The sequence below is a fragment of the Hibiscus syriacus genome, unplaced genomic scaffold (genome assembly GCF_006381635.1).
Source record: "Hibiscus syriacus cultivar Baekdansim isolate YM2019G1 unplaced genomic scaffold, ASM638163v2 tig00003041_pilon, whole genome shotgun sequence".
Classification (NCBI taxonomy): Eukaryota; Viridiplantae; Streptophyta; class Magnoliopsida; order Malvales; family Malvaceae; genus Hibiscus; species Hibiscus syriacus.
The window spans coordinates 7,088,590-7,110,922 of NW_024061960.1; the positions used below are offsets into that span (position 1 = coordinate 7,088,590).

The window sequence follows — 22,333 nt, forward strand, 5'->3', positions numbered from 1 at the left end:
GAAGGGGAAAAGAAGGTCAGAGCAAACATAATTCTGAAAGAATTCCATAACCCAAAAGCAACCTACAATCATAATTTCAGAACCACCATGATAACATTTGCCCCATAAGTTCTCATCAATCACCCCCACGCGCTGATTATTATTGCTCCGTCATAAATCACAATCATATTTCGGTGGAATGTTTTAGATAGTATGTATATGTCTGTGTGTGGAGACAAATAATCTCTTCTCCATGCACTAATTTGCCATTCAAATTCCATGCTAGAAGCTATCATGTAAATTACACACGCACTAAAAAGAACACTAGTACTTACAGCCGAGGTAACCACATCAGATTATGCCATGCAATGAAAATCGATCAGACCGAATCCAACTACATGTGAATATGAAATAGAGAATGAGAGGTGAGATAACATAAGTCAGACATAACTTTATCCTTACCGTTCCATAAGTTTAGACAAACTGTTGAGGAGAAAACACAGCATTCTTTCTTGATTCTTGATTGAAATAGAATCACATGCATCTTAAATGGAAAATGACAGGATTCCTTCTTGATTCAATTATTCAATGTAATTCATTACCCAGTTGCATAGAATGAAATACATCACACTGATATTGTTAAAAGGTGAAAAACCCCAGTATATGAGAAAAGAAAGAAATACTAAATGAACAAGTTAATAAAATATAGAAATATTATTGAAGTGAAAAAGATAATCTAAGATATTATAACAGCCCAAAGTTTGTATGGTACCTCTACTGAGCCTGAAGAAACAACCGGAACTTACATAAAATCCACAATATGAAGGTAACCTCCTCAACCTGCTAGCATTCAGACTGCAGTGACATTCGCAGACACATCATCAAATATTCAGGGCTAATTACAGCTTTGAACCTCTCAGACCATAATTGAAACATGATAAAAATGGACTTAGCAAATTAAACATTGACTTCAACATCTTAGGAATTAGGATATGAGTTAATTGCTGAATAAATTACACTCAACGGGTACACTAAATTAATGAAGTAAAAAGAGGGAGTTGATAGCACGTACAAGATATGACAACTAAGGTTAAAAATTAACCAATCTCTTGAACTCACGGACCCAATGTCTGCTTAACCTTACTGCTCCAAGTACTTACAAAAGACCAACTTAAGCACCAAAACAGATCAAATTGTTTATTCATTAAAAAGTACAAGCTCCACAGAGAAATAATGAATATAATAACTTATGAAAAATAGTTCAGAAGCCGATTCCTTTAGTTGACAACAATAAACAGGTTTGTATACCCTTTCTCTAAATGAATGCAAACACAAGCACAAAATAACTGATCATGAACAAATCCATAGGGAAGAGAGGAAAATTTTGCAACATCTTAACTATTAAAATTCTCTTTCAACTCAAGAAAATACTGTCCTACAAAACCCATATACATAAATGGTGTACTAGCAGCAATTTTAGATCATGGTAACTCTCCAGTGCATCCCCAATAAAGTTACAATTAACCACCCAATATGAAAATAAGAAAAATGAAAACCAAAAATATAGGTAAGTAGCAACTATTTTTTTTTTTTATAAGTAGCAACTATTGTTCATACTGCAGAGGAAACTCCTCGTGGATGGACAAATATACCTAACCCCATAAAGACTTTCCAGAGATACTGGATTAATAAATTACCTTTATGTACAAGGGCTACTACCAATTTCTTCGTCAATGAAAAGCGAAGAATGTCCCCTCCACACCAACCGCCTCATGCAAACACAATATGATTATTAAAACATGGAACTAAGTTGGAAGAAATCCATATTATTTTAATAATCAAAACTAAGTAAGACGAGAGTCTACATCATTGTTCCAATAAATATATGTTACACAAGTTTCAGCTGAAACTGATTTCTAAAAGAAAAGAGGCTGATATGCCACACCTTGCAATACCAGCTGTATCAGATGCATTTCTATATGAAGATCAATGCTGGAAAACAAATTAATCTGCAAACATCAGGTTCACATGAAGTGGAAAACACTTATCTCCAGCCAGATCATGACTATTCCTGCTAAAAAACGGCAAGAATGATGGTCTGACAAGCAAAGTTTGCAACTTCAGTTGAATGCATGTCTCTCACCTCAGTCGTAGCCATCTATCAATAATGTGAAAAACTAAAACATGAACATCAAATGGCAGTAATGGATGAACTTTCTCTCAGCCAAACACACCACCAGTCCCCAATTCCCCTTGCAACTCCTTTCTACGTTGCTCTTCCAAAGGATCGGGACTCTTCAGCATTCTTCTCATACGCCTAAGCATGATAATAAATCCCTTATTCAACTTTAATAATAACTGAAACAAATTTACTAAAATATAATAGCACTTGGGATGTTTTCTTGTTTATGCGGCTTAATACCTGTCTTGAGCATGATGGGCAGGGAAAGTGGGCATGAAAGCTTTAGTCTTGGGAAGAGGAACTTCACGAAACCATTCATGGTTAAGAGCAGCTTCAGCTGTAATACGCTGAAAGTGATACAACAGGCACAATAAATCATCCACCAGAACAATGATATAGTAACCAACATGTTATGCAAGCCAAACTATTTACCTTCTCAGGTTCATAAGTAAGAAGTTTATTCAACAAGTCAAATCCTGCATCAGAGAGAACAGCCGTTCCAGTGGATGATGTTGCTGGAAACTTCTTGCGCAATCGGTTATACCTGAAAGGAAATACCAGTAATTCATACAAACAAAAAGAAATGCAATGTTTAATGAATTGTCACCAATGTAGGCAAGAAAGCCAGTCCAAAATCACCCAAAGCTGGAAGCCTGGGAAAACAGTAGGAAAAATAAGAAAACCTGTATACTACGCTCAAGTGAATCTATAATCAAATTAAAAAAAATCTAATACTTACTGATGCTTGACAAAATTGACCTTGACTCCAGGCAACTTGGAAAAACCAGGCCATATTGTCTCATTTGGTGTGCCAAGGGTTCTGAAAATCTGCAATCAGTAAAACCGAAACAACAAATCCAAGATCATCAAACACCATTGAAGATTGAAGTTTGAATCATTCCATCAGTAATAGAGATTGATGGTAATGATAATGAATGAGCCCAGCTAATTCAGTTCACCTTGTCAAGTTGATCGAATTCAGTTTTCCCATTGAAAAGAGGTTCTTTTGATAGTAGTTCAGCCATAATACAACCCAAAGACCACATGTCAATTGCAGTGGAATATTGTCTTGCTCCCAAAAGAAGCTCAGGTGCCCTGCAAAACCAGCATGAAAATTTCCTACCTAATTGAAATTTGAATCAAAAAATTCTAAAAGCTCGGACAATAAATGGCCACGCAAGAGTAAAAGCTTAAACCTCAAAGGTTCATAAACAGACAATACAAGTTGGTAAACAACAGCAAATGCAGTTCAATATTTTAACCAAAAGAGAAGTCAAAATCACAATTTATCAAAGTCAAAAGCATACTTTATCAAAGGCTTCTCCACAGAACTGTTAATATTTTTGAATTATTTGTACTCAACTTTGAATCAGATAAAAATAATAAAACTTAACCAAGCAGGGAAGTTTTTACCAATAATCCACAGTTGCCGACCCAAATGCACAATTCAGAATTATTTTCCCAAACACACAAACGTAAACAGAAAAAAAACGGTAGAAGAAAGATCTCCAATATACTATTTTACTGGAAATATGAGGATTTAACTGTGACATTCAAAAAGTAATCAATGGCTTGCATAACTCACCTATACCAAAGAGAGTAACAACCAAATGAGTATATGGTTTCAATGGGCTTCCATATTGACGAGCCAACCCAAAATCACAAATCTTCAGTTCACCTTGGTTATTTAAAAGCAGATTAGATGTCTTCAAATCACGATGCAGAACCCAGTTATCATGAAGATACTTGACACCCTCCAGCAGCTGAAGCATCAGGCATTTAACCTCACTTTGGCTAAAAGGTTGTTTCATAGTCTCCATCAGTGCTTTCAGATCATGTTCCATGTATTCCATCACCATAAAAATACTATCAAGGCTACTCCCTACAACTACTTCTTTAACATCTACAATTGATGGGTGATGAAACGAAAGAAGAATATTCATTTCCCTCAGAGAGGTCAAAGGAAAACCTTCTCTTTCTTTCTCCATCTTTACCTTCTTCAAAGCCACAATTTCCCCGGTTTTCTTGTCCTTAGCTCTATATACAACACCATAAGTACCTTCATCTATCTTGTTTAGCCTCTCGAATTCATCAACACTTCTACATCCCTGAAGCATGTTTACACTTCTTAAAGGAGGAGTTGGATGTTCTGGAGTCCCACATGAATTCTTCTCATTCTCGGAATCTGTAGCAGACTGGCTAAGACTACTGTCATTTCTACCCAGTTTAATGTCAATCTCCATGAAGTTATCCTTCTCTGAATCATTACCAGGGTAATCATCCCCACTTCCTGACTTGGAACGGGAACCTTGTTCTTCGGATTCAGATGACCTGGCTCTAATTCCCTCAGACCCCTCCCTCTTTAGTTCCCCAAGCTCTGGAGTAGCTGACTTATTCCGCAATTTGTTATGAGATAATTCTGAAAGAGGCACATTCTTTATCCTCTTAAGCATTTCTTCTTCTTCTAAGATTTTACCCTCATCACCTGGAGAGCTATCACCTGCTGCCCATCTTGAGGAAGTTATATGTCGGGCTGGTACATAATCTTCATTTTCTAGATGCCTAGCATCCTGATAATTAACATGCTCTTTTGGTGGTGAAAAATCCAAATCCCTTGAAGACTGCAGTGCAGAGTATCCAACAGTTTCATCAGCTGCAACTGGTGAAGGAGAACGTGGTCTCTTGCTTTTACTTTCTATAACATGAGATATATGTACATCCCTACCAGAGATGTTGTTAGTTGACTTGGGGTAAGTTTCTGGCCTTGGTGGTGGATGGCTAACAACTGAAACTGCAGGTGAATTCCTACTTTTGGACATACTTAAGTCCTTGTCACTTCTATCCCACACTATAGGAGAAAACTTCCTCTTTCTTCCCACAGGAAATGGAACCCCAGTCCCCGTTACCTTCGGCACCTCGCTATCTTTAACCACAGACTCAGACTCAATTGCATCCTCTGATCCACTCTCGCTAGACAACTCACCAGGCTCCTTATCTACCACCCTATGAGATAGGGATCGCCGGATGCCATTGAGGCCATGACTACGTCTGGCACCAACGATGCTGCCACTGCCACCAGAATCACTTCTACTCGAAGAGGAACAATACCCGCCATTGATCACTTCCCTCTCCTTAATAACCTTCTGTTTAACCCCTAGCTCTATCTCTAGCTTCCCATACTCGACCCCTTGCAATAACAGGACCGCCATTCCTAGATAACTCGTACTCTTTAGAATTAGCAAGCTCCTGCCTCGTCACTTCAAAATCCGAATCTCTGTCTCTAAACTCGTATTCACAATAACCCCCATGTCTCCCATCAGCCATGTATTAATTTCAAAAACCCGAAATCCTAATTCCCAATTCAAGAAATTCCCTCTTATTCGTTCACTAATAAACCCTTGAGAAAACCATGTTCAGGCCCGAATTCAAAAGGAATCAGAGTGAGATTTTAACCCCAGAATCTGGGGTAATAATCAATAAGAAATTAAGCAATAACCAAACCAAAAGGTATAATATCCTCGATTTCCCCCCTATGTAGCTCGAAAGTTTCGGGGGAATACTTGCAGAAGTTAAAGCAAAAAAGATGAAGAGGATAAACCCTAGAAATATTGGTACAAAATCGAGCGATACATGGATTTTCTCGATTTGTCGATGCAATCAAGAGAATTGGGTGGGCTGTGCTTACCGATTGAGACAAAAAAATAAAACGAGGAATTGAGAGATGAAGTCGGCGCTCGATGGTTCGGGAATACTAAAGGAATGATGAAAAGAGAGCCTTGGAAACCGCGAGATAGCGAGAAGAGAAAGCCAAGGCCTGGAAGCCTTGTGAAACCTAAAACGCTGTGTTTTATTCTTTGGCTACGCAATTGCGAGTCGCGTATCAGAAACTTTTTAACTCATTATTTGTACTTTCGGACATCCAAAGGTAATCGATTATTCAAATAATTAAAAAAGTAATTTGTTTTGTAAAAAGAAAGCAATTTTTGTCTTGGTCTATAAAAATTATGTACTTATTTTAAATTGGATAAAGTATATAAATCATCCCTATCATTCGATTATTAAAAGTTATAAAATGAACTTTCAATTATAAGACGTTACTTTGTTGAGTCTCTTATTATTAAAAGTTATAAAATTGTCATCCAACTATTCATATATTTCAAGCTCATCCTTTTCCGTTAAAAGAATTAGCGACTGTCTGAGTTGGACGTTAACTTGTTGACTCATATGTGATAAAATTTGATCCCAAAAGTGTTTGAGTTGTATTTTATTAATCGACTCTACATTTACATATATTGTCGAGCCAATGCTTTAAATATTATAATATCGTCAAGACAGTGCTTGAAAGCAATTGTGCCGTCAGTGAACATTATTAAAATATAATTTTATCATATGTCAGTCAACATGTTAACATCAACTCAAATAATCATCAATTTTTTAATAAAAAATTACAGGTTTAAAACATATGAATAGTCAGGTGATTATTTTGTATATTTTAATAGTCCAGATTCAATAAAACAATACCCTAAAATCAGATGACCATTTGTATACTTTAACCTTTTACATTTATCGTTTAGTTAAAATATATATATATATATATATATGTATATTCTTGTAGACACTCATTTTCGTTCGGATTTTTATTCTATTTTATTAAATACATATATATATTATAGTTTGAAATCATTTTGAAATTATATAATATATAGTTTTTAAAATACTTTGAAAAATGGTATAAGATATGGTTTTTAAAACATTTTGAGAAACTTATATATTATATAGTTTTAATAACATTTTTGAAAAATTATATAATATATAGTTTTAAAAACATTTTTTTAAAAACTTATATGATATTTTTAAAATCATTTTTGAAAACTATATGATATATAATTTTGAAAACTTTTTTAAAATATAATATATAATTTTTAAAAAAATATATTTTTGAAATATTATTATTATATTTTTTTTTAATTATTATTAATTCCTTCTTTTTTTACTTTTGTTTTCTTTTTTCAGTTCAGGTTCGAAGATTGGGTATAATAATCCAATCCAAATGGTCCAGCAGAGGTCCAATAGATTTGGGGCATGAACTAGCCCAAGGGAGTATTAGGGTTTCAACGAATCAAACGGCAAAAGGGGAAAAGGCACAAGTCAATCTGGACCGTTGGATCTGACCCAATCAAACAGCCAGAATGCAACCTCAACAGTCAGAGGCGATATCAAGAGTCAAAAGCATCGTGTATCGCCGTTCAAACATGCAACAAGATCGGAGCACAAATCGAAACAAACACGTTCCGAAAAAACGAAAACCCAAATACATGCAACAACCAGTCACCCCGAAATATCCAGGATTACCCTAAAATAGACGAAAACATCCCTCAACGGGCCTATATAAATACCAGGGTATCATTGAGAATAAAGAGAGCCACAACGGCAAGACCGACACCAAGTATCATCACGTTCCGAAAAAACGAAAACCCAAATACATGCAACAACCAGTCACCCCGAAATATCCAGGATTACCCTAAAATAGACGAAAACATCCCTCAACGGGCCTATATAAATACCAGAGGGTATCATTGAGAATAAAGAGAGCCAACAACGGCAAGACCGACACCAAGTATCATCGAAAGCCAAAAACGCAACAATAACAGAGTATCAAAAAAACCAAAGGTCGAAGCCCCACAACAAAAAACATAATAAATAAATATCATCCCGTTCGAAAACGAGAGGAGTCAAGCCTCAAAACCAAAAAGCCATCGGAAGCCGAAAAGCTTATCGTGAAACAAATGTAAAGGCCTGAGACTTTAGGCGTAGATCTACTCTTGTTGGGGCTCTTTTGTGAAGATTTGGCTTCGGAACTGGGGTTTAGGGTGTAAAGAGGAGTCTTGTGGGTGAGTTTGGATTTTTTTAGCCGTCGGAGCGGCGACAGACCAGTCACCGGAGTGCTACTGGCCATCTCCTCCGGTGAGGAAATGTAGAGAAAGGCAAGAGCACTCTCATTAGAGAGAGAGAATGGATTTTTGATATAGTAAGAAAATGAAGGATTTTAGGGGGATTTTTTGGGTTATATACCAACCAATGGGTCAACCCACTCTCGCCCGACCTAGTGGATGAGACCCGCGTGTTTTTGTATTAAAAAGGGGGAATTTCTGTTTTTGTCCCCCCTAATTTTAAAGAACTTCATTTTTGCCCCTAAATTTAGTTTTTACTATGATTTGCATTTAATTTTACCCTCTAGTTTATGGTTATTTCAATTTAGTCCTTTTTATATTTATTTTATTTCATTTTTTTGTTATGTTTCCATTTTTAGTTTTTTAGTTTATTTTATTTCTATTATTTTTTAATTTTATTTGTCTCCATTTATATATATTTTATTTGTTTTATTATTAGTAATTATATTTTATATTTTCTTTACTTTTTTCCTCTTTGATATTTTTTATATATATTGTTTATTTTTATTTTTTTGTTTATTTTCTCTTTTTTATTTTTTTATTATTTTATTTATTTATGTATTCATGTATCATTTTCTCTCTTTTTTACTATTTTTGTTTATATATTTTTTCTTATTTATTTTCTTTTGTTTTGTTTTTGTTCTATGATTTATTTAATATTCATTTATTATTTTTATCTAACAATTTTACCCCTTTTTTAAAAGAATCCCAACCGATCAAAGGTAAGTAATTCGAATCAAATGTTTAAATTTTAATTTTTAATTTTTGCAATTAAGACAACCGACAAATTAATTGGTACCGAAAGGGCGGTTCAAGGGGTGTTAATCCTTCCTTGACCGTAACTGACTCCCGAACCTGACATATTTCTGGTAAATCGCAGATCAGGTAAGATGGTGTCTGATCCACCTAAATAAATGTTTTTAAAGTGATCGGTGGCGACTCTAACCCATTATTCAAGTCGAAGCCCAATTCTGGGCCCAACCGAAAGACGGTCGCGACAACTTGGCGACTCCGCTGGGGACAGGTAAGTGAGTCAGGCCAGAATTAATTTTCGGTTGTCTTTTTATGCGAAAAAAGTAAATTTTAATTTTAATTTATTTATTCGATTCCAATTATTTATCTTTGATTATTTTTCAAATAAATAGTTGTACTGATGTTTTTTAATGATTTCATATTTGAAAAAAAATCATCTCTAGCTCTATACCCGAGCTCCAAACCCTTTTATATGGGGGCAAAAGCGACGCCTTCGTGAGAATTTATTCTCCGCACAGGCCTAGCAAGTAACCTTCAGAATTCATATATCTTATTTCTTCGTGTGAATTTATTCACCGCATAGACTAAGGGTCTGGCAAGCCCAATGGGGCACTAATAAGGAAAACTCGGGTACCTTCTTTAGAACCTAAATCGGGAGACTAAGGAAATTAGAGGTCACCCCGATCAAACCCTAGGTTACTTTGATATTATTTCCTGCTTTATTTCTTGTTCAAAGCATATGAACTAGAAATTTATGCGATTGAGACTTGTTCAAAATTAATATATGGGATACAGATCATGTCTGGTAGGAATAATAAGCATGTGGGGTATGACCTTTATTTTCATTATCGTTTTGATTATTATCTTTACCTCACTAACTCTTTTCATTCTTGTTCTCTTTCGTTTTATTTTCATCATTTGGATCATTCAAAAGAGGTGTTGATTCACCAAAAACGTGTTCGTTAAACGTAAATAATTTGCATTAATTGACAAAGGGGTTATAATACAAGAGATGAAAAGCTCAGAAGTCCAGTTATGGTCAGGAAAGACTCGGAATGGACCGGGTTTACACCAAGCACGTTAAAAGTCAACTTTTCCAAAACGGGATGGCGAAAGTTGCAGGGGCAAGACAAGAAAAAATTCATTGACCTAGAGAGTCCCTGAGAAGACAACATGCTATTGTTGACAAATCCAATAAACAAATAATTGATTTTCAGATAGTTCTTTCCAATGGAGGCTTCCAAAGGCGCTTTCGTTGCGGGCAGACTCAGTAGAGAGTGAAAAATCAAAGATGTAGTCATTCGAGACTTTTTTTTTAAACAAACAACTCGTCCCTTTCACGATTTAGCCAAAGAAGTCGGGGTTGTTCGATAGGGTATTCAACCGGTGACAGAAGAAAGGCGAAAGACAAATCAACCTGACAGAAGTTGTTAGGGGTCTATACCTTTAAAATGTTTTTTGTCTCTTAAGACTTAACACTTTTGTCCCCAATAAGGATTATTTATAATAATAGACACATTTTTAGATCAATGCCTCGAACATTGCATGCATTATTCATTTAAACATATTTTGCATTTTGTTATTTTCATTTCCTTACATTTGCATTAACTAAAAGAATCATGTCTCCTCGAAAAGAACAAATATTAAATACACCACCTCAAGCATTGGGCACACCCCATCCGTATAACACCCATTTAAAGAAGAAGAAGATGGAAGCAATAATCACAAAAATCGAGGAGAATATGCTAAAGTTACAGAGAGAGCTAGAAGATAAGATGAAATAGAGCAGTCAAAGTACTCTGGATGCAATCACAAAGAGCCAAGAGTCCTTGGTCGATCAAATTGTGGCCAATTTATTTTGTCTACATCAAGCGAGTGCACCTGGGGCAGATTCATCAGAAGGGGTAACTATACCACCTACCCCACAAGTGGTTGCCTCACCTCAAATCTTACTAGGACTTCAGGGGGATTCATTTACCACGAAAGCACAGTCCTTTGTAACTAGCCTTCAAAATGTTTCAGATTATCACCATATTCTGAAATTTAGTGAAGAAGTCAAAACAAAGATGGTAGAAACAACCATTAAACAAAGAGGTATGTTGAGTAGAAAACCCCCCCTGAGGAATAAAGAAGGAGAGATTATCAGCATTTCAAAACCAATTGCAGTTGTACCATCTTCTAGACAAGATTTGAGGGAAACAAGGAAAATGAGCATTTCGACCCTATTCCGATGACATATAAGGAGCTTTACCAATAGCTGTTTGATGTACATGTGGTGTCACTATATCCAGAGACACCTCTAAAGCCCCCATACCCCAGGTGGTATGAAAAAAATACGCACTGTGAATATCATGGCGGTGTTCCGGGAATGCTATTGAAAACTACCTTACCTTTAAAAGAATTATCCAAATAATGCGCAACAGTTTGGATTCATTTAAACAATTCAGAATCACTCAACGTCGTACAGAACCCTCTATCTAATCATCAAGAGAATGAGGAAGACATCACCAAAGAGACAGGTAAAAAGGCCAAAACCAGAGTCTCCAAAGTGAAGTCACCTCTTACTTGGGTATGGAGGCAAGTGATAAATGCGGGATTTCTTGCACCACATCATAGCACATCAGATTCAAAATGTGGTAATCATTGATGTTATCATAATGAAGATGGACATGATGTACAAGAATGTGTCGAATTTGGAGCCTTAATCCAACTAATGATGGACATAAAAGTGCTAGAATTTTACGATGAAAGCAATGACACTTCCGGAGTAGAAATTCGTGCGTCTGAGGGTATGTCGAAAGAAGCCATGACAAGTAAAGCAATTGAGAAATGGGGAACAAGTGTAGATGAAGGCCCTAATCCAACTAATAGGGTATCCTAATGAGGCCTTATTACATTTTGCAGCATCCTATTTGATTTTTTTTAACTTTCTCATATTTTTTTTTGTAACTTGCTTTCGAACTCTCATATTTTACTTTTTAAGGATATTTCAATGAATTTATGTTTAGCATTGAATAAAATTTACAACTTGAAATTCTTTGAATATCAACTGAGTTAAAAAACTTTGTAAGTGATCAGAGTTATAGATTTTGACAAAATAACACGATTAAAAACTGATAAAACAAATGACTTTTACCTTACCCAGAAGATACACTCGAACACCATATCTTTCTCTTACAAGAACTGGTATAACCTTCTCATCTCATAAGGGTATAAACAAGATGCTTGATATTTAGGTGTGTATAGGTGCGAACAACATGGGGCATCTTTTGCATATGACATTACTATATTTTTTGTTTAAGACGTTCGATGATGATAATGATCTTCATAGATGGAATAGTCGAGTATGGGAATCTAATTCAAACTAGTTGTTTGGAATTTGAACTCTAAAGATAAGATTTCTTGACTTTCAACAACACCTAGACTATAATCGGTTCTTCTTGACAAACTTAAGAAAACCCAGATTATACTATTATATATATAATAAAGCTTGAGCTGTCCCTCTAAAGCAATTGGTTTAATGCCCCGGCTTTATGGATAAGATTCAACTAGCCTGATAAAGGTGATTATAATATATATACAACGATATTGAGCTATCCCTCTAGAACAATTGGTTAAACGTCCCGGCTTTATGGATAATATTCAGCTAGCCTGATAAAGGTGATTATAATATATATACAACGATATTGAGCTATCCCTCTAGAACAATTGGTTAAACGCCCTGGCTTTATGGATCCAGCTAGCCAGACAATGGCAAATTAAATAAGAAGTTTCGGTAAAGATAGACTAAGGGAGTTAATGAACACCTGTTATAGTCAATTTCACACGAACACTCAAGAATTTCATTTTTAGACTGATATTTCTTAACTGCCTTTGTTAGAGGAGCCTACGAAGCTTGAACAAATGGAAGATTTTAGAGAACGAAATAGAAGGTCTAGTAATTGATAATGCTAGTTGCGTTATTTTTTCCGCATCCGATTAAAATGCCAAGCCAAGAAATGGGGGCATGTTTCGATATTCAAAAAGACCGAGAAAGAAACAACATTTTAATGGCCAAAACCTTAGAAGATAGAAAGCCAACCTAAAACCAACTCATCAATTTTGGACATTTGTCAAAGAACTATAACTCCAAAAGCATGAAAGAGGTATTGATTCTTTTGATATTCTTCAAACTCATGTTTATGATTTGATTCAATTGTGAGCCTGAATTAAGGGGCAATGTTTTACAAAATTCTTATATCCTCATATCCTTTTTTACATCCTAAAATAAGAAAAAAGAAAAAAAAATTCAAACAGGGCAGTCTCAAATATGAAAAGCTGCAACCCGAGAATAAAGTGGGGCATGGTCGATTCTGAGTACAAGACCGACAGACAAAATGAGGCTTCATCCAGAAGATAAAACATAACCAATTCATGTTGCATGCATCTTAGGCATACTTAAGAGTATCACACTTATCATTTTTCGCATACATAATTTTTTTACAGCTCTTTAAGTCAGGTTTCAACTCCAAGAAGAAAGATACTCGATTCAAAAGCACTTTCAGAAATTGGTGGTGGTTGCTTAACTCAGCAGCGAGGAGTTATACCTCAACCAGTTTTACCTGTTGAAAGATTTTCGAGTTCGATTACATTCAGCTCAAAGGCACATCATTTGCAACATAGCTCATGGCAAGAAGGGCTATTTGCCAACAAAAGACCTTCGAGTTCTATTACACTCAGCTCAAAGGCACATCATTTGCAGCATAGCTCAAGGCAAAATGGGCTATCTGCCAAAGATATTCGAGTTTGATTACACTCAGTTCAAAGGCACATCATTTGCAGTATAGCTCAATGAAAGAAAGGTTATCTACCAACAAAAGACCTTCGAGTTCGATTACACTCAGCTCAAAGGCACATCATTTGCAATATAGCTCAAGGCAAGAAGGGTTATTTGCCAACAAAAGACCTTCGAGTTCGATTACACTCAGCTCAAAGACACATCATTTGTAACATAGGTCAAGGAAAGAAGGGTTATTTGCCAACAAAAAACCTTCGAGTTCGATTACACTCAGCTTAAAGACACATCATTTGCAACATAGCTGAAGGAAAGAAGGGTTATTTGCAACAAATGACCTTCGAGTTCGATTACACTCAGCTCAAAGGCACATCATTTACAGCATAGCTCAATGCAAGAAGGGCTATTTGCCAAAGACCTTCGAGTTCGATTACACTCAGCTCAAAGGCACATTATTTGCAACATAGCTCAAGGCAAGAAGGGTTATCTTCCAACAAAAGACCTTCGAGTTTGATTACACTTAGCTCAAATGCACATAATTTCCAGCATAGCTCAAGGCAAGAAGGGTTATCTACCAATAAAAGACCTTCGAGTTCTATTACACTCAGCTCAAAGGTACATCATTTACAGCATAGCTTAAGGCAAGAAGGGCTATCTGTCAACCAAAGACCTTCAAGTTCGATTATACTCAGATCAAAGGCACATCATTTACAGTATAACTCAAGGCAAGAAGGGTTATCTATTGACCAAGACCTTCGAGTTCGATTACATTCAGCTCAAAGGTGCATCATTTGCAGCATAGCTTAAGGCGAGAATGGCTATCTGCCAACCAAAGACCTTCGAGTTCGATTACACTCAGCTCAAAGGCACATTATTTGCAGCATAACTTAAGGCGAAAAGGGTTATCTGCCAACAAAAGACCTTCGAGTTCGATTACACTCATCTTAAAGACACATCATTTACAGCATAACTCAAGGCAAGAAGGGTTATCTGTCGACCAAGACCTTCGAGTTCGATTACACTCAGCTCAAAGGCACATCATTTACAGCATAGCTCAAGGCAATAAGGGTTATTTGCCATCAAAGACTTTCGAGTTCGATTACATTCAACTCAAATGCATATCCATTTTATAACATAAATCAAGTCTATAAGGGTTATCTATTAACAAAGACCTTCAAATTCGATTACACTCAGCTCAAAGGCACATCATTTACAGCATAGCTCAAGGCAAGAAGGGTTATCTGCCAACAAAAGACAAAAAGACCTTCGAGTTCGATTACACTCAGCTCAAAGGCACATCATTTGCATCATAGCTTAAGGCAAGAAGGGTTATTTGTCACCAAAAGACCTTCGAGTTCTATTACACTCAGCTCAAAGGCACATCATTTACAGTATAGATTAAGGCAAAAAAGGATATCTGCCACCAAAAGACCTTCGAGGTCGATTACACTCAGCTCAAAGGCATACCATTTGTAGCATAGCTCAAGGAAAGAAGGGTTATCTACCAATAAAAGACCTTCAAGTTCGATTACACTCAGCTCAAAGACACATCATTTTTACAGCATAACTCAAGGCGAGAAGTGTTATCTGTCAATAAAGACCTTCGAGCTCGATGACATGTAAAAATCTATAGCATAACTTAATTCGAGAATATATGTCAATAAAAACTGTCGAGTTCGATTCCATTCAGCTCAATGACACATCAACCACATGGTAGCATCGAGAAACTACTTTCTGGTTGAAGCCGAGATTTTTAAGTCAAAAAGAAGATCTGAGGCAATCTCTCAAGTTCAGTACAACATAACTCAAGGCAAGAAGGGTTATCTGTCAATGAAGACCTTTCGAGTTCGACTCCATTCAGCTTGATGACTTATCAATTACTTTCCGGCAGCATAGTTTAAGTCGAGAAAAGCTACCTGTCGACAAAGATTTATGAGTTCGATTTCGAAGGCCTATCAAACACATAGTGGAGTCAAAGAACTATTGTCCAGTTGAATTTTTAAAACCAAGGCCTTTAAATCGAGAAGAATACTGAATTTGACTACAATTTGGCAACGAGAAGCCACATTCCGAATCAGATTCCGAATTATAGCTTCAATTTCACATCGTTTCAAGACAGACTTGATTTCTCGACGGCGGAGTCATCTGCGACTCAATTTGACATGAAGTTATTCTTAATTGCAATATCAGAGTCAATTTCAACTCCACAAGGGAGAATATTGGAATCAGGGACCCCATCGTACCGAACGAAAATTTGTGTCATTTTATCTTTGCCCTATTTTTCGTTACATGAAAAATGACAAAGAGGGGCAGCTGTAGACACTCATTTTCGTCTGGATCTTTTATTTTATTTTTTTTATTTATATATATATATTATAGTTTGAAATCATTTTCAAATTATATAATATAACTATATAATAAATAGTTTTTTAAAACACTTTGAAAACTGATATAAGTATGTTTTTAAAGCATTTTGAAAAACTTATATAATATATAGTTTTAAAAACATTTTTGAAAAAGTATATAATATATAGTTTTAAAAACATTTTTTTGAAAACTTATATAATATTTTTAAAATCATTTTTGAAAACTATATGATATATAGTTTTGAAAACTTTTTTAAAATATAATATATAATTTTAAAAAAATATTTTTGAAATATATATATATATATATTATATATTTTAGAATATATATATTATTATTTTTACTTTTATTTTTATCTTTTTTTAATTATTATTAATTCCTTTTTTTTACTTTTGTTTTCTTTTTTCAGTCCAGGTCCCAAGATTAGGTCCAATAATCCAATCCAAATGGTCCAACAGAGGTTTAACAGGTTTGGGGCTTGAACCAGCCCAATGGAGTATTAGGGCTTTAATGAATGTGTCAAGGCGCCGCACAAATCAAACGACAAAAGGGGAAAAGTCACAAGTCAATCTGGACCATTGGATCTGACCAATCCAACGGCCATAATGTAACCTCAACAGTCAGAGGCGATATCAAGAGTTAGAAGCATCGCACGTCGCTGGTCAAACATGCAACAAGATCGGAGCACAAATTGGAACAAACACGTTCCGAAAAAATGAAAACCCAAATACATGCAACAACCAGCCACCTCGGAATATCCGAGATTGACCCGAAAATGGCCGAAGACAACCCCCAACGGGGCTATATAAATACCAGGTGGCATCATCGAGAATAAAGAGAGCCAACAACAGTAAGACCAACACTAAGTATCATCGAAAGCAAAAAAACGCAACAATAACAAAGCATCAAAAAAACCAAAGGCCGAAGTCCCACAACAAAAAACATAATAAATAAATACCATCCCGTTCGAAAACGAGGGGAGTTAAGCCTCAAAACCAAAGACCCATCGGAAGCCGAAAAGCTCATCGTGAAACAAAGATAAAGGTACGAGACTTTGGGCGTAGATCTACTCTTATTGGGGCTCTTTTGTGAAGATTTGGCTTCGGAACTGGATTTAGGGGGTAAAGATGAGTATTGTGGGTGAGTTTGGATTTTTCTGGCCGCCAGAGACGGCGGCGGACGGCGGACCGGTCACTGGAGTGATGTCGGCCATCTCCTCCAGTGAGAAAATATAGAGAGAGGCGAGAGCACTCTCATTAGAGAGAGAAGGGATTTTTGAGAGAATAAGAAAATGAAAGATTTAGGGGGATTTTTTGGGTTATATACCAACCCATGGGTCGACCTACTCTCGCCCGACCCGATGGATGAGACCTGTGTGTTTTTATATTAAAAAGGGGAAATTTCTATTTTAGTCCCCCTAATTTTAAAGAACTTCATTTTTGCCCCTAAATTTAGTTTTTACTATGATTTGCATTTAATTTTACCCTCTAGTTTATGGTTATTTCAATTCAATCCTTTTTTCTATTTATTTTATTTTATTTTTTTGTTTTGTTTCTATTTTTTTTATATTTTATTTCTATTATTTTTTATGTTATTTGTCTCCATTTATATATATTTTATTTATTTTATTATTATTATTTATATTTTATATTTTCTTTCTCCTTTGACTTTTTTTCCTCTTTGACATTTTTTTATATATGTTGTTTATTTTTTTATTTTCTCTTTTTTACTTTAGTTTATTATTTTATTTATTTATGTATTCATGTATCATTTTCTCTTTTTTTCTATTATATATATATATATATATATATATATATATATATATATATATATTTCTTATTTATATTGTTTTGTTTTGTTTTTGTTCTCTGATTTATTTAATATTCATTTATTATTTTTATCTAACATTTTTATCCCTTTTTTAGAAGAATTACAACCAATCAAATGTAAGTAATTCGAATCGAATGTTTAAATTTAAATTTAAATTTTTAATTTTCGCAATTAAGACAACCAACAAATTAATTGGTACCGAAAGGACGGTTCAAGGGTGCTAATCCTTTCTTGACCGTAACCGACTCCCGAACCCCACCATATTTCTAGTAAATCGCAGATCACGTAAGATAGTGTCTGATCCACCTAAATAAATGTTTTTAAAGTGATCGGTGGCGACTCTAACCCATTATTCAAGTCGAAGCCTAATTCCGGACCCAACCGAAAGATGACCGCGACAATTCCAATTCGTCAATATTAGGTATTCATAATAACAAATCGGATAACATGGATTATTAATGTACCCGTTGCCTTGAGAACCCTAATATTTATCTTGAGCCATTGCAAACCTTTTGAAGGTAGATATTTTGGTTTATGTTCATTGGTAATCATTGTTCTTCCTTCTGCTTCACGTTCGATTAAGTTGAGTCGAGTCAAAAAATTTTGAGTTATTCGAGTTGATCATTCATATTTTATAACTCAAATTTTATTTTATTTTTTTCTATTCAAGTCGAATTACTCGAGTTTATATTTAAATTTAATTGTAAATATTTATAATATTATGATATTATTTGATTTCAATTTAAATAATTTTTATAACCATATATAATATACAAATATGTTTCTTTTTTTTCATATACGATATTCATGTATCCTGCAAAGTCGACTTAAACTTGAAAATTAATCTATTTATTACTAAAAATTTTGAGTTATTCAATCTCTATTTTATAACTCGGCCCAAATTTGAAATTTTTACAATTCTATAAAATTACATGTCGAGTCAAGTTGAGTTGAATTTTTTCAAATTGAGTTGGATTGAATTTTACTCATCACCACTAGCTGTTATTGTGTATAATATGATTTATGAAGATACAAATTTTTTACCCATTTTTTTATTATTGATATTATTATTTTTATTATTTTATTTATTATTATTATTATTAAAATTATTATTACAAACAGGCTAAAATCGGGCCCAATTACAAATCTGGAAGCCCAACCAGATGGCCCAACTAAAACCCTAAACCAATTTGGGGTTTCAACTAGGGTTTCTAAACCCTAGCACCCCAGCCGCCTCCAAGATTCCAGAAGGCCAGTCGTCGCCTCTGCCAAGTGGTCCAACGTCCAGCTGCTGACACTCCAGTGCCACGCCACCTCGCCCCCGAAGCCTCTAGAAGCTCTGCTGTCACGACTCTGATCGTCCACGTTGTTGCCTATGGTGAGTCACCACCATAGTTATGGTGACTCACCGAAAGCTTCCTAAGGGATCGGTCCGACGAAAGCCTCGGTGGTGGCTATAAAAGCCACCACACCTGCAAAATAAAAAAAAACTGAGAGGAAAAACTGGAGATAACAGAAACGAGAGCAAGAACCCGAACAGACCACAACAGCAAGCCAAACAAAACCCATAGTAACAAATCAAAAAGCAAAGAGAGAATAGAGGGAGAAAACTTACCACCGAGGAAGCTACGCCGTCGTCAGAACCTCCACACGCCACAAAAGAAATTGAAATACCGAGAGTATTTCTGTAGATCTAGGTAACTACAAGGCTTTTTAGAGAAAAAAGACATCGGATTCGTCTTTAGGACGTTCTGATCTTTATTTTGGGAATTTTGAAAATTTTCGGCCACCGGCAACGGTGGTTGCCGACGCCGGAGCATGACTGCCGGCCGGTGGTCTCTCTCTCAGTTTTAAAGAGAGGCGAGAGAGTTAAAAATTCTCTCTCAGTTAGAGAGAGAAGAGAGAAAGAATAAATGAGGATGCTGGCTCGAAGGGCCAGCCGTTTAGGGTATTTAAATACCCTCTCCCAAACGATGTCGTTTTGGGGGAGGGTGTTTCTGTAATTTCATAAAGGGTAAACCCTGTCCGTAGTGCTCCAAGTTTGTATACCTTGCAATTTAGTCACTGAAAGTAATTTTTGCCTATTATAATTTAGTCTTCGAAGTTTATTTTATTTTATTTCAGTCATGTCCAGTATAATTATATATTTAGGATGAATACTGAATTTAGTCCCTTATAGTTTAGTAATTATTATTTTAATCACAAACAGCATGTTTTAATTTGTTTTAATTTAATATTTGAATTCAATATATGTTTATTTTAGTCACTACATTAATAAATAGGTAATATAGTATGTTTAGCCACTATATTTTTAAATAATTAATTATTAATTAGGTATTTAATTCTATTAGGTTATAATTTTGTCACTAATTTTAATTTTTATTTATTTTTACAAGTTTGATTTATTTTAAATATATAGTTTTAATTTTGTTCATTATATGTTAATTTTATATGTTTACTTTTAATTATTATTACTACTATTATTATTATTATTATTTAGCCATAAATATATATATTTATAATATTTATTTTATTTATTAAAAATCTTATTTAATTACTTTTAACTTATTTTAATCTTGTTTTAGTATTTATTTATTTTTCAATATTAAGAAAGGGCAGTCTTAAAACAATTGGATGTCCATTTTTTTATATTTTTAAATAAATAAATATCCTATTTTATAAATTATATATTAATTGTTTTAATTATTTATTTATTTTTTTAATATCGAAGAAAAGAGCTGTCTTAAGGCACCTAGAAGTCCTTTTCTGATATTTTTAAATAAATAAATATTTTATTTATAAATTTATATAAATTAATAAATTTACTTAAAATCATAATTATAATTTTGAAATAATAGGATTATAAATTAAATATATATTTTGAATTTTTAAATTTCTAATAATAGAGACAATTTATAATTAAAAAGTATCAATTTTGGGCGTTGTAGGGGTGCTAATCCTTCCCTAAACGTAACCGACCACGAATCCCTTTTTATTATTAAAAAGAACGAATTTTTGGTTAAAACGCATATCAGTTTATCTTTTAATCGATGTTTTCTTAAAAACTCTTTTAAAGGATGATTTTTAGGTATTCGACTTACCTGACCCAAAAGGCCGATGGCGACTCCCAAATTATTTTAAAAACCATTTATTCACATCACTTTTCCCACCAAATAAATATTTTGTGCCCGGACGAAAACCGGTTACGACAGCTTGGCGACTCCGCTGGGGACTGATCATGCTTTGAAATTAATTATAAATTGTCTCTATTAATTAGAAAAAAATTCATATATTTAATTTTTAATTCTTTCTTTTCAAAATTTTTATATATATACTTATTATTTTCATAATATTTATATGTTATTTTAATTAATGCTTTATTTTCAAATATTAAATTTTATTTTTTATTTGTTAGAGGTTTGAACATTTCTCCTCACACACAACACTTGCATTCCATAACATAAGCTTTCTAATCAAGCTTCTCCCTTTTAAGTGGGAGTGAAAGCGACGTCTTCGTGAGAATTTATTCTCCGTGTCAGACCTAGCAAGTAACTTTCGGGGTTCATATGCTCTATGTCTTCGTGAGAATTTATTCTCCGTGTCAGGCATAGAGAAATGTGTCCCCTCGAATTGAACTCGATCTGCTTAAGTCTGTAATGGACTAGGATTGAGGGTTGATAGCCCAAGGGGGCATCAACAAGGACAATTCGAGTACCTTTACTCCTAGAACTAAAAACCTGCATATAATAAACCCTAGAAATTCTCCTAATCTAAGACAATACTGAAACCATGGCCATAGGTGTACACAAAGGAGAAATAAGCTCTAGCTTTTAATTTATTTAATTTATTATCTTCCTCTCTGAATAAATGCATGTGAACTAAAAATCATGCAGTTAGGTTAATTTTTCCAAACAAAGCATGGAACTAGAAAGCATGAGGTTAAGATTTATACCTTGATAGATAGACTTTTCTTTCCATTAATTGGTACTAACCAATTTCTTTTTTCCCTTCTCATTTTTTTCATACATATTGTTTGCTCTAAACTTGTTTATATTGATTTCTTTTGTTTGCATTGCATGATCATGTCATAACCAAAAAGTGTCTATTGGAAAGACTGTTCATCATATTGGAAAGAAATCGTAAATGGACAAAAAGTTTTATGATCAAACAAAATATGATGCGGCCAAGGAAAGACATCCTGAGGAAACTTCGAGGATAGAAGCAAGCAATGCACACAGAGAACCGGTTATATTAATACCAAAAGTATTACATAAAGATCCTACCAGATTGATACCAAAAGCAGTCTATGGTAAGAGCATCAGTCAGGGCATTCAGAGTAGTGGAGGTTTTTATAAAGCTCAAGCATGTTATTTGAAGGACTTGAAGGATCAAAACAAGAAATTGAGCAAAAAAATGGAAGCCATGCATGAAGATTTCCAGAAGATCAGTCAAGCCTTTCGAAATGCTGGCATAGGAAACACCCCAGAAGAGTGGATC

The 22,333-nt window shown here is 34.6% G+C and overlaps 1 pseudogene; it reads right to left on the minus strand.

Moving 5' to 3' along the window:
* Positions 1-1,787: 1,787 nt before the first annotated feature.
* On the minus strand, positions 1,788-5,996 carry LOC120170558 (annotated as a pseudogene).
* Between the last annotated feature and the right edge of the window lie 16,337 nt (positions 5,997-22,333).